The sequence below is a fragment of the Equus asinus genome, chromosome 2 (assembly GCF_041296235.1).
Source record: "Equus asinus isolate D_3611 breed Donkey chromosome 2, EquAss-T2T_v2, whole genome shotgun sequence".
Classification (NCBI taxonomy): domain Eukaryota; kingdom Metazoa; phylum Chordata; class Mammalia; order Perissodactyla; family Equidae; genus Equus; species Equus asinus.
In genome coordinates, this window is record NC_091791.1 from 92140684 (window position 1) to 92154879 (window position 14196).

Consider the following 14196-nt stretch of genomic DNA (forward strand, 5'->3'; position numbering starts at 1 on the left):
TTTGGTCACCTGTGCTAGAACAGTTTCGGGAGAAGATGAGGCACAGAAAACTGACCACAGGGAGTTTGAGAGTGAAAAAAGATAAAGAAATAGAGTCAGGAAACGTACCCCATCCTTTCAAAGACAAGAGAGAAAAAGGCAATAACTTGAGAGGGTTACAAAGGCAATAGTTTTGGGTTTTTTTCTAATTTTGTGCCCTCTTTGCTGTTTCTAAGATGCAGGGAAAGAGCTAAAAGAGAAGGTTAAAACTAAAGAAAATGGTGGGAACCAGAGCTGCAGCAAGATCCTACAGGATACAAGGCGAAGGCGCTTCCAGTCCCACCACGAGACCTGGAGCGTGGGGCAGGAACACAAGGCAGAGGTTCTGACCCACGCTGAGTCTCGAAGGAGGTGCCCCTGACAGGCACACAGTCAGCACTCCAGCCCGCAACACTGGGCACCGCACCCTCCAGCAGCCACACGACCCGCAGGGCCCACCCATCTGGGCGGCCTGGCTGGACCTGAGGGTGGGGAACTGTGCCCACGGCTGAACGGGGCTGGAGAAGGCAGGGACGAGGTCTCCCTAAACACTAGGAGCAAATTAACCAGCAAGAGCATGGGGAACCTGGGCAATTCAAATAATCGCAAAAATATAAGCGTAATGAAATACCTATAACAAACACTCAGTAGCTTAACTAAGAGATCATTTTTTAAATTCTCAGCATCCAGCACAGAGTCTGACACATAACAGAACCAGTGCATACAAACAATGTTCTGGGGCTGGCTCGGGCCAATACCCTAAGAGACAGAAGCCCTGTGGAAGGCAGGCTCTGCAGCGAGTCCACGACCTGGGCAGGAAACTCTCCTCCCTAGCGGGACCAGGAGGGGGCAAAGACTGAACTGTCCCTGCTGACGACAAAAAGGGACAACATGACTGTGAGGGCCTTAACGATAACAGCCATTTTTACTGAGAACAGTACGGGCACGGCACTGTGCCAAGCAGTTTATAAGAACTATCATAGTTTAACCTCATTACAATACATGACAGGTACATTTATTCCCATTTCAGAGATGAAGAAACTGAGGTCTGCAGCGGTTAACTAACTTGTCAAGTTCATACAGACAATAAGGGGCCACGACCTCTGAACCCAAGTCAGTGGCACTCAACAGGGCGGGCAGTGGTGGTGGTAGTGGCAGGAGCAACAGCAGCTAACAGTTACAGCTCTCACTGTGTGTTACGCAGCGTTCTAAGGGTTTCATACATGTTAGCCTATTTCATCCTCACAACTACTTTACGAAATATCTTTTTTTTAAAGGACCACACTAATTCTTTTTTTAAGATTGGCACCAGCTTAGGTGCCAATCTTGTTTTTTCTTCTTCTTCTTCTCCCCAAAGCCCCCAAGTACATAGTTGTAAATTCTAGCTGTGGGTCCTTCTGGTTCTGCTATGTGGGATGCCACCTCAGCATGGCTGATGAACGGTGCTAAGGTCCGTGTCCAGCACCCAAACCAGTGAAACCCTGGGCAGCCGAAGCAGAGTGCAGGAACTTAACCACTTGAACAGGGGGCCAGCCCCTGAAATACAATCTTTATTGTACAAATGCGGAAGCTAAACACAGAGAGGTTAAGTAGTTTTCCCATGGTCACACAGCAAGTAAGTGGTGGGGCCAAAATTCAAATTTAACTATTACCCTATATGACCTCTCTCCAATTCATTTTCTTAAGCTAATACTCAGTATACTTGTGTTTTTCAAACTGCAGATCATAATATCAATTTATTGGTTTATGACAAGCAAGTTTTGTTGTAAATGGAAAGACAAGAATAGAAGGGACTACCTCATTCTTTCCCCAGTGCCTTCTCTAGTGCTGAGCGAGACGGCTGAGCTCCTGGGCATGGCAAACTGCAGGAAAAGCATAGATTATGTACGTGCCTAGCTCTGGAATGGGTGCAGAAGGAAACAATAAAATTTAACAGTGAAAAATATTAAAGAACTGATCCATGGAGCACAAATCATAAAATCTGTCTCTTCTATAAGTGTAAAAGTTGGGTAAAATAGAGAAGAGAAAATGTTCAAGAATTTTCAAAGTACCTGCAAAGTCAACCTCAATGAAAAAACCCAAAGAATAGTCTATTTTTTAAAGAAATCAACACTTCAGGTAAACTTTTAGAAGAAAATGAGAAAAACGGTGGGAGGTTGAGAACAGAAAGCTGAGCAAGATGTTCAATTTAACTCTAACCAGAAAAAATGTAGCCACTACACACAAACAAGTGTGCAAAAGAAAATCAAGTTACCAGAAAAAACCGCAGTTTTTTCAAGAATATCACAATAAGAGAAAAGTTCATTTTTTAACAATAAATAATAATAGGTAGGAAATGTATCTTAAAATAACTCTTTATGCAAACATAGCTAAGGGCAAGAAAATGGAACATGGAATACAAATCAGACGACTACAAACAAAAAAGAAGAGTTAAAGTCTTGTACTGTAAGTCAGAGAAGACACTTTTCACCACCCAAAGAAATTATAAGTGGCTAAGAAATCAACAGAAGAAACGAAAAGCAATGTTCTAAACAGGAAGACAACATACAAGTGCTGGAAGCAGAACCAGCTGATCCAGACGACGCAGAGAGAAGTTGTGAAAAGCAGTTTGAGGAAGAAATCTTAAATAAAAGGAGAGAGACTGAACTGGAAGCCAGTCAGCTTCAGCATTAACAGAAAGTTAAGGAACCAATAAGGAGAAAAACAGCTATAAAATGACAACTGGAAAGTTTTCAGAGACGAGAGGACAGATGAAGGGAGACTGCTATTTTTGTAAAGAGGAAGCAGGTGAAGTTCAGGGAAACCTAAAATTTCTTATGAAAGAACAAACAGAAGGCAAAGAGCTGTCGGGAAGGTACACAAATACATGTGGACATCGGGTGTTTGAAAGAGAAAAGCAGCAAGCAGGAACTCTCAGTGAGACTGAGGTCACTGAGAAATCAAAATCAAAACTGTCTGAAGGCAAGAAAGAATTACCTTATTTGGGGTGAATTACAAAACAACACTGGAGTGGACCGACGTGAGGGAAAACACCAGGAAAGAAGGGCAGAAGCTCTGGATTACCTCGCACGGCTTTATCCGAATTCTGCCATCAAGTCGTCAAGGAAAGATTACAGGAGACTAAAGATGTAACACGGCGACAGACTCAGGCTCCTCACGTGGAGCAGGTGATTCCATTTGGGTGTGGTAACGGTCTCATTTGTCAGATCAACAAACAAGGCATGTCACATTCAGCAGACTTAAGAAACAGAGTAAGAAATTTGCCTGCAATGTTAAATTTTTAAAACTTGAAACAGTACTATAAAGTGTAATCATTTTATGTAAACATTTTTGCTTTTTAAGTGTCTCACATAAGGAAAACCAATATAGAACCTAAGATGGTTACAGCTTCAGCAGTTTTTATAATGTTCAGGTGGATTTTTTTTGTTTATCATGGGCACCTGAGCTAACAACTGTTGCCAATCTTTTTTTTTCCCTGCTCTTTCTCCCCGAATCCCCACAGTACGTAGTTGTGTATTTTAGTTGTGGGTCCTTTTAGTTATGGGACGCCCCCTCAACATGGCCTGATGAGCGGTGCCATGTCCGCGCCCAGGATCCGAACCAGCGAAACCCTGGGCCACAGAAGCAGAGCGCACGAACTTAACGACTCAGCCACAGGGCCAGCCCCAGTTGGATTTTTAAAAACAATTTTGCAACATTGCACAGAATCATTTTATGTGTTGGAAATTAGGTTTATTGTAGTAATATCCTAAAGCAGTCTTTTCCTACTTAACAATGAATCAGTAGCCCTGCTACACATACAACGAGAATAGAACAGAATAGGAAATATCAGAAGGCATCATGCACACTGAGGGTGTTTCATGACACTTTAGTTTCAGTTATATGTGTGCGTATGTGTGTGCAGCATGTAACACATTCTGAACATTGTAAGATTTCAAACACACAAGGATAAGACATTTTTATGTAATATTTAAGACATTTTTTCTGCATAGGTGTTCCTTAAAATGCAAAGACCCTACCCACAAACTTCCGCGAGTACAGAAACCTTGCACACTGGCTGCCACCCCCCCCAGGATGGCTCGCCTCATTCTCCCCTCCCCAGGGCTTCTGCCATAAGCAGCTGACCCGACCAGACACTGCCATCTGATGGCCAGTGCGAAGAACTGCATGTGCTGGGGCCCCATCCACGCACCTCTTCTCACTCACCCCATCTTCAAGACTGAGCCTCTCTAGCCTTAAAAGGATCGTGTGCACACAAGTCAACATTCTGTCTGTCTTCACTCTCCTGAGTAACCCCATTTCATACAATCTCTTACTCTAGCACTGTCCACAGAACTTTCTGTGATAATGGAAATGTTCCATATCAGGCCTGTCCAACCCAGTAGCAACCAGCCACATGTGGCTACTGAGCACTGAGAATGTGGCTAGGGTGACTAAGGAACTGAGCTTTTGTTTTTCTTTAATTTTAACTCATTCAAATTTAAACAGCTACCTGTAGCTAGTGGCTGCCATAATGAACAGCACAGTCTTAAGCACAAACATAAGAACAAAGTATTTGTCTTTCTCTCCTTCTGTCTTTTCAAATTCTTGCCCAGATATTATTTCAGAGACAAAAGACTTCTTTTTATTGTCACTCCATTTATGAATCACAAGACATGCCTAAGGAAGACACATAAAGCTTGAAAACCAGATAAACCAGATAAAAATAGCTTCTTACCAAGAAAAATATTTTAAAGGGAAATTAGATGTAATAAATAAAAGTGCTATTTAACCTCTATTTCCTTGAAAATGCCACTCTATCATATAGTGTACTTTAATAAACCAGAATTTCAGAATTGGGAAATTACAGATCACATAGGAAATTGAGTCCAGAGAAATTAAGGGAATTGCCATTCACAGAGTTTTCTGACCACAGAACTAGCTTTTCTGACACAGGATGGGTCCAGAAACTCTTTCAGCGTTCACAACCACTTACAGCAAATTACCAGATAGAAACAACAATAAGATAGAAACTCTACTCTCAAGCCATTTATTCTCTCTAAATGCCCACCTATCTCTTCTTAACACTCATGTAATAAAACTTGATTTTCTTCAATTATCAATGAGAAGAATAATTTCAATCAATTTTATTTTCTGGGTTTAATAACTAATATCCAACGCTGTTATTTTCTATTATTTTTGGTTGACAGATATAATACTTTTATGAGAAAAAAGCTTTCTGAGTACTAAATAAACATGTTTAAGTTTGGACATTACCATAATTTAATTCTAAGGACATTTTTCTGTAAAGACAAAGTATGGATTTATTTTTAAGTTTGCTTTCAAATATGCTAGCCATAGCATTTTACATGAGCTTTTTCTCAGAAATAACTTTCTACACTTTAGTTATAATTACCACTTATTAGTTTTAATTGAAAAGAATATTAAAATATTAACCTATTTCAAGACAGTAAGGAATATAGTACTGGTACAGAATATCCAAATAATGTACTAGCAGTCCAGGGTTTTGGTACCTTCAAGAAACAATTCAGACAGCAAAGAAAGCCCAAACCGTCCCTCGGCCACTCAGTCTATCTTGTCTCTATGCCAACCGGATGTGTCACCTCAGAAAAACGAGAATGTGTTTAAAGCTCAAGGAAACAAATTTTGTGCCTTGGATAACGTTAGCAGTTTCAGGTGATGAGTTCAAATGGGTTAACAGTGTGACGAGACCTCCGAACAGGCAACCTGAGGCCACACTAACAGCGATCCAGCGTCCGAACCTGAGGAGCTGGTGCAGACCAGTGACTCTCACTCACCTCCACCTGGAGCGACATTAACAGTTCTGAGCACTGAACTTTCTCCTTTCTTACTCAACTAATTATAAAATGCTCTTTATTTATTTAAAAACCTCTTCCCAGAATTCCACCCTAACACACCTGTTCTCAGCACTTCAGGCACCCTCCTACACTACATCTACACACCCCAGCGGCTATAATAACTACCTAGATACAACATAATGTCCTACTTTTTAAATACCATTATTTTATAAATATTTCTCACTTTTCTATAGTTACATTATTTTAATAGTTACAATATATCACACTGAATTAATATGCTAGAAACCATGAATTGCTGGCCCAAAGACTATGAACATCCTCATCCTTCAATATGCCACTTTCAGAATTACCCTGAAAAAGTGGATACATACAGAGGGGGTAAGAGTGAAGAACCATGTCACATGATGAAACGTAAGGCATTTACAAATGTTTCAGCCTAGCAAAACCCATAATAGAGTATGTGAGTGCTGCTGTCAAACAGTTTAAGGCGTCAGAGAGGGGCAACTAGGATCAATGGGTGGAAATAACAGAAAGGCAGTTTTCAGCCCAAAATAAGGAAAATCTTTCAAACTCTCAGAATTACTCAACAGGGTAAGAGGCTACCAGAGAAAACACTAAGCTGTCCACCTCTGAAAGCACCCCAAAAACAGGCTGGATAACCACGTGCCAGAGGCAGTGCAGACTCTCCCACTGGGGGGCAGGAGCACCAGACAACCTCTCAGGTTTCCTTTTTCTACATAGTGTTCTTCAAATATTTATCAATCACCTGCCATGATCCTGGCAATGTGCTAGGTGCTAGCTATACAAATGTTGACAGAACAGACGTGGCCCCTACGGTTCTTGCAATTACAGTCTAGTGTAGGAGACAGAAAAGGAAATTTTAAAAAAACACACACACAAGCAAATAATTATGAATCACAAGGAAAACAATGAAATGCTCTAGGAGAAGATAGCATCCTGGGCATCAAGGAAGGCATCTCAGAGGGGGAATATTTAAGTTGTGACCTAAAGAAAGAGCAGCTTGCAATGCAAAGAGCACTCTGGTGCAATGGAAAGCCACTGATGGTTAGAAGCTGGAGAGTGACATGATCTGATTTTCATTCCTAAAAGATCATTCTGGCTGTTATGTGGAGAATGAACTGGAAGGGAGAAATCATGGAAGCAGGGAAAACAGTTGAGAAGCTAGGTAGGAAGGAGTCCAGATGAGAAATGACAACGGTCTAGGGGTTGAGGCAGATGGACAGAAAGGAACAGAAGAGATCAAGATGTGTGGGCAAGAGAGGAGCTGCAGCACTCGGTGGCGGGTTAAACGCAGGGATGCGGGAAAAGGGAAGGACAGAAATCAAGGAGGACTCTAAGGTTTCTGGCCTGAACAACTAATCGAATGGGGCTGCCACTTTCTCAGATGCAAAGACTGGGGGAGAGACACACGGGGAGTAAAAGTGGAATCCAACTTTAAATCTCCATGATTTTCTTTAGAGCCTTAGTACAAAATTTCTACCAAAACTTTCTCACGATTCATTCTCTGCTCTTTAAAAAGCATCCTATAGAAAGAGGAGGGAAATGCTGTAAAGGAGACTTGGTCAACTGAAAAAAAAAATGGAACACAAAAGGTAGATTAAATCATTGTATCAATGTTAAATTTAGTGAAGTCCATAACTATACAGTGATTATGTTAAAAAAAAATCCCTCTTCTTAGGAAATACATGTGGAAATATTTATGAGTCAAGTGTCATGATGTATGCAACTTACTCTCAAATGCTTGGCGCACATGTGTGTGTGCATGTGTGTATGAGAGACTACATATATGTATTAGACATGTGTACACATAAATATATATGTATATATGTGAGAGAGCAAATGATAAACCAACGGCATAAAATATTAGAAAAAGGTGAATCTGGCTAAAGACTATTTGGACATTCTTTGTAGAATTCTTACTCTTACACCTTTCTCTGAGTATGAAATTATTTCCAAATTAAAAAAAAAAAAAATATATATATATATATATATAAAGCAGTCAGTTCTAGACTTCTCTTATTCATGCTAAATAATTCCAATTTTTTTCAACCCCTCCTATAACTATTTCCCCCCAACCAGCCATCTTGTCTTTTCCATTACCCAGAGTAGTATACCCATCAGGGAAACAAGAAGCTTATAAACAGCTCCAAAAAGAGATGGCCTGACAAGAGGTGAGGACTGTAACAGCAGGCTACTTGCAGTGTGCAATCTCCTGTGAAGTGCAAGGTCTACACCTCTGTTCTCTGGAATGTACGCTGTCCGATGTCCTGATCTATCAGGTTGCTAGATGACAGCTCCCCAGGTTTGCATTTTCTCTTCTCACATAACATATAGCAATAAATCTCACTGTAGAATGAGCATGTTCATGTGACATCCACCTGAATTAAGTGCTCCTCCTGTACGCGCCCATCTCTCTCCATGTATAGCAATTATCATACTATTTTATTTTCAAAATCATGTCTACATGTGTTCTACTTTCTCTACTACATGGGGAGCTTCTTGAGAACAAGGACTACAACATATCTGGGTTTTTTTAATTCCTAAAGACTATGATAATATGTAGAAAAAATACTCAATAAAACCTATTGAGTGAAGAAATAAAGGTTACTGAAAAACCTAAATGTGTTACAACTGCCGTTCTACTAAACAGTATTTTTTTTGGCCTTGTACATGGCAATATGTAGAAAGAGTCTCCTTCTAATTCCATAGCAAAGGAGAAATAATGTCTAGAGGTTGCTGACAAAGAACTCAAATGCCAGTAAAATTATGCACAATACCACAATCTTGTTTGCTTCAATAACAGAAATAATTACAATTTTATTAAATATGATTGACAAAAAGTAAAAGGATACCTTAGGCTGAGGCCTGAGTATCAACCACACCCTAAAATCAAAGTACATTTATGTTTAATCTGTATTAGCAATTGGTCAGTACAATGCAAGGAATACTTTAGTGACAAGAACATACACGTCATAACATTCTAGACAGAACTTTGTTCCCTACTATCAAAGAATCTTTAAGTAAAATTATGTAAGGTAATACTCAACTTATTAAACAAATTAAAAACTAATCATTTCACTGTGAAAGGCAATTTTTCAAATGCAACAATTAAACTTACCAAACAGATTGTGATTAAATGAGAATATACATAAACTAAGTACTCCAAAAACAAAACTATAAAGTAGAAATGCACCTGTACCCAAAATGACTATGTGGTAACACTTCCCAATGTCCACTATCAAATGTTAAAATACCAGATGCTTAAAGGATACTTCTGAGCTTGTAAATTAACAAAACTTCGGTGAGTCCCTAGTAGGCCTGATCCTCTTTTAGCACTCAGAAAGGGCAGAACCCAGAGATTCAAATCCAAACACAGTGCAACACTGTCAGTTTGTCCTTCCAGCCCCTTACGAACTACTTCCTCCTGTTTCATGCCTGGTCCGGCTTGGGTCTACTTGTGCTTTATGTCGCGTCTCTCCTGCACTCACGAGACCTTTCTGACACTTGGCACACTATCCCTGCGTGCTGCCCAAGTCACTGCTCTGGACTTATCTAGAGTTGCCCAAATGCTCCAGCCCCATCTGGGGAACAGCGGACAGCCCAGCTCAGCCATCAGATCCTAGGCAATGGTGACCAGGTGCCTCTAACCACCCTCTTCTGCCCTCTCCTATTACCAAGAGGAGAAGACAACACTTCCTACTCAGCTGGGTATTCTGTCTACATCCTTGCTGTCCATTCCCCTAGTTCCCTTTAGATCTCCCCAACTCACAGAATACAACGCACATGTCAATTTGTAATAATTCTCAAATCCATCCTGACTTCTCTAACACCACCTTATTTCTTAATCTATAATCTTACCATCTCTAGCCAGTATTCCAGCATAGGTTTCATTAATTCCCTACCTTCAGTTTCTTCCCCTCCAATCCATCCTTTATACTTTTCCCAGAGCTAAGATTCAAAATTGTAAATCTGATCACGTCACTCTTCAATTTAAAACCCTCAGTGGCTCTCCAAAGAACAAATGCCTTAAATCAGTACGAACAGCAGAGCTGATACCTACTGAGCACCTGTGTGCCAGGGACCTGAATTATCTCTTTTAAATCTCACAACAATCCTACAATGCAGATATTTTTATTATTCTCATTTTGCAGAATTAGAGAAACTGAAACCTGGAGAAATCACATAATCTGTCTGTAGACACACAGACAGTGCATGAATGCAGGTAAGATTACAAAGGCCTTCAGAACCTGGCTCTGGGATTCCTTTGCAGCTGCTCTCTCCCACTACTGCCCAACAAACCCTGCCTTCCACTCGCACCAAACCACCCAAGGACTGTGACCACACCATGACCTGTCAGGACTCCCTGCCAGAGCACACCGCTCCCTCAGCTCAAAACACCACTCACCTACCTCGGTCCAACACAGGAACTCTCTCTGAAGCTTTTTCCTTTCTTTCTCACTTCCTCCACCACGGAACTCCTGGGTAAAACAATATAAACCAAAACAATACACACACCCTAGTCTCACTCTCAAAACGCTGCAGTGCAGAATGCTTAAATATATTTTCAAGGTAACTTCTGAGTGAGACTCCAGAACCAGCCTCATAAACCCTAAATTCATCAGAAAATAAAGATCAACAGTATAACAGCAGCAAAAGCGAATAAAAATGCACGTAATAGTTTTGCAAAATTTCACAATATATAAAATACAATTAATTTGAAATATGTGCTACATCATTCAGAATATAAGGGACTCAAGCTTTAAAGTATTCTTTTCTGCAAATTTGGATTTTTTTAAACGTTACAAGCAAGACAAATTCTACCCAAAATATACTGTTAGCAAACCAAGAAAAAATTCAAGAAACTCAAGAGGTCTTCTATATCTGGGTTCAGAAAATAATGATTCAATACTAAACAACTTGTGCTTAGGAAACATATTAGATGACGTAGCGGTAACAGAGATTATGTTACCACATCTGTAGCATTAGCACATCAGGCCAGCATCTTCCAGGAACACGCAACAATATCAGGCATCTCTCCTGGGGATTAACTGACAGTTAAACAGCATCTCTTCAAAGTACTACTCAAACGTATTAGCTTACAATTCCCCACACTCAAGCTCTCCTTTTTGTCTATTCAGTCTCAAGACCTTCCTATAGTTAACTGCTCTCTAACTGGCATTTGGACACAAAGTACCAAGAGTTATTTCAAACTTTTAATCTCTTTTCTAGCTCATTAAGAAAATGTCCTATAAGAGCATTTCTGGCACTGAGCCCAACCAGAAATCTGTTTCCATATATCTTTCCTTGTTTTTTTTTTCTTCCCCTCAAATCCTTACAGATCCTATTCTTAATCCTTAAGAAAATTTCTTGTAAAAAGTATAAATTATTTCCTAACAATGTCATCTAACAGAGATATTGAGGAAATTGACCTTTACCGGACGCACAAGGATTAGTCTAGGCTTCAAGCACTATTCTAGGGCAGACCCAAAACTATTCTGCCTTTGGCATTCCTACAGGATACAACCAACACGCATTTCCCAGAGAATATCCGGGACCAGGCAGAAGACTTACTTTAAAGGGCACTGGACAATGACCTACTCAGGATATCAGAGCCCTGCAACAGGAAACAGTAAAGGGAATGGAGAGGGGACAGCTCCTTTGGAAGGATTTGACAGCTAACGGAAAATGAGGGGTAAGAGAACAGAAGTCAAGATGATCCCAGGTTTATAACTTGGGTTACTGAGTGACTGGCAGCATCATAACCAAGAAAGGAAAATGAGGTGAATACATGGGTCTAGAGAAGACCATGGACTTAATTTTTGACGTTTTAAGTTTCAGGCTTTCTGCTCGACAATCAGGTGGGCATTCTAGGAAGCAAAGCTAAGGACTGGAGTGCTCAAGAGAGAAACTGGGCTGAGAAATGAACACAGAAAGGAGACAATGAAAACAGTATGTGTTCAAGAAAGCATGACAGAATGAGGAAAATAGAGGTACGCATGAAACTCCAGGAAACATGAACATTAAGGGACAGGAGTGGGTAAAGACAGCTGAGAAAGAGTAGGTAAGAAGGAGAAACAGGAGCAAGTGATGTCATGAAGGCAGGAAGAGAAGGTGTTAAGAACATGGGCATCATCACCTAAAAGGTTCACACTGGATTTAGTAATTAGGAACCACATCCAAGGATACATACAACTTCAGGAAGCAGAGGAAGCAAGAGCAAAAACACTGCTGGGAGGGGCAGTGGCTCAAACCAACAAGGCGAAAAAGGAAAAGTGTGAAGTGTGTTTGGAACAGAATGTAGAAGTGTTTTGCTGGAATGGAAGGTTCAAGTAGCAGAAGACAAGAAAGGAAGTCTGGGCCAAAGGCTTTGAAGTCCAGTTTTATTCTATTTTGGAATTTAATCTGTGAGCAGGAAGAAGAAAAACACGTTTTTTTTCCTTTTTAAGGCAACTACTCTGGTGACAGCATCCATGATGAACTGGAATGACAAGAGAGTTAAGGTAGGACAAGCTATTAAACAGTCTTAAAATTATCTAAACATAATAATGCGGGCCTGAAAGAGGCTGGCAGTAGCCAAAGTAAGAATTAAGGGATACATGAGAGAGAGATATTTGCTACTCCCAGAGTGCCCTAAACATTCCACTATTACTATATTATTATACTCATCACACTGTATCATGATCAGTTGTGGACTGAGACCCTCTCCTCTTTGGCTTCTCATCACTAGCACTAACAAATCAGGAACACCACAAGTGGCCAAAAAATGCTTGTTGAATTATTATAGAACTCAGTAACGATAAGACATGGAAGTGAGACTAAAGATACTTCAGAGAAACCTAAGTGACTTACAAGACACTGATGCAGAAAACACGAAGGGAGAAGTCAGATCAAGTTTAGGGAATAAGTTTAAGACGTGTTCGGGGTGGAGAGTATCTAAGGACAACATCCAAATGAAAATGTCAGAGAGAAAAATTGAGATTACAGTGGAAAAAAATATCCAGTTATTCAGACAAAAACAAAGATTTGAGACATACAATGAAATCCGCAAGAAATCTCATTATTTGCTCATAAGAAATATTTAATGGAGTATTAATTTCTAAGACACTTTGAGGTATGACTCTGTCTTTAAGAATGTATCTGAATGGCTCATTTGTATAGTCTGTACAAATTAAATTGATGTGAAACCCCAACCAAATGGCTCTATCAAAATTGGGTCAATGTTGGGCGGCTGGCCCCGTGGCCGAGTGGTTAAGTTCACACACTCCGCTGCGGCGGCCCAGGGTTTCACCGGTTCAGATCCTGGGCACGGACATGGCACTGCTCATCAGGCCACGCTGAGGTGGCGTCCCAAATAGGAGAAACAGAGGCACTCACAACTAGAATATACAACTATGTACTGGGGGGCTTTGGGGAGAAGAAGAAGGAAAAAAAAAAAAGATTGGCAACAGTTGTTAGCTCAGTTGCCAATCTTCTAAAAAAAGGAAATATTGGGTCAATCTTGAATAATTATTTGCTTTACTCATTCATTCATTCAACAAAAATTTATTGAGAGACTATAAGTTTATGTTGGGGCAAAGGGGACTAAACACAAAAGCAAACAGAGTAAAATACAGCAAATAGTACAACAAAATAACTGCAAAATGTCAGAGGAACACCGGGAACAGAGAATATAATGCAGGACAACTAGATGAGGCAGGATGAAAATATGCCTAGAAGCTCTCCTGGAAGAGTAGACATCTATACTGGGCTTTTAAAAAGATGATGCCATTTAATAAGATAGCTAAGAAGCTAAATGGTATTCTGGAAAAAAGGAATAGTATGTGCAAAAGCATAGAGATGTCAAAGAGTTTCTCATCTTCATGGAACCACGAGAGAAGATGAGGGCCACAGCTCACAGAGAACTTTCTGCACACTGATAACAAATTTGATCATTACCCTGCAGTCCTGTGGGAAGAAACATCAGATGCGCATCAGAAGCCGCGAGGGAGCACTCCCGATGCCCTAAAGCAGGGCGCAAGTCCAAGGAGGAGGTGGGCAAGAAGCAGAAAAGAGGACGAATTGACTTCCACAGACAACAGCGAGCCACAGAAGATTTTTAAGCAATAACAGGACCTGCTCACATCTGTGTTTCAGAAATCCAAGTCAGCAGCATGGACCAAATCTGGAGGAAGACCAGTGAGGAGGATTAAGAAGCGAGTGCAATAATGCTCCAGCACTGCACACTGACAACTACTTATTCAAACATAAATGAACCACAGAAAGAGGCACACAAAGTGCTGTAACCGTAATACGGGCTTTCAACACAAGTTTCTGAACTCGCCTCAGACATCAACTCAAT

At 40.5% G+C, this 14196-nt stretch overlaps 1 protein-coding gene across 29 annotated transcripts in view; it reads right to left on the reverse strand.

Moving 5' to 3' along the window:
* The window catches only part of CCSER2 (coiled-coil serine rich protein 2), a 172576-nt gene that overhangs the window by 148681 nt on the left and 9699 nt on the right, over nucleotides 1-14196 (reverse strand). Inside the window, exon 1 of one of the 29 annotated variants that reach the window (XM_070493757.1) lies at nucleotides 2995-3114. The exons of the other annotated variants lie outside the window; for them this stretch is intronic. The gene's annotated coding sequence lies outside the window, so the exon portion shown is untranslated. Of the gene's footprint in view, nucleotides 1-2994; nucleotides 3115-14196 lie in introns of those variants that run through there. 29 annotated transcript variants of the gene reach the window in all.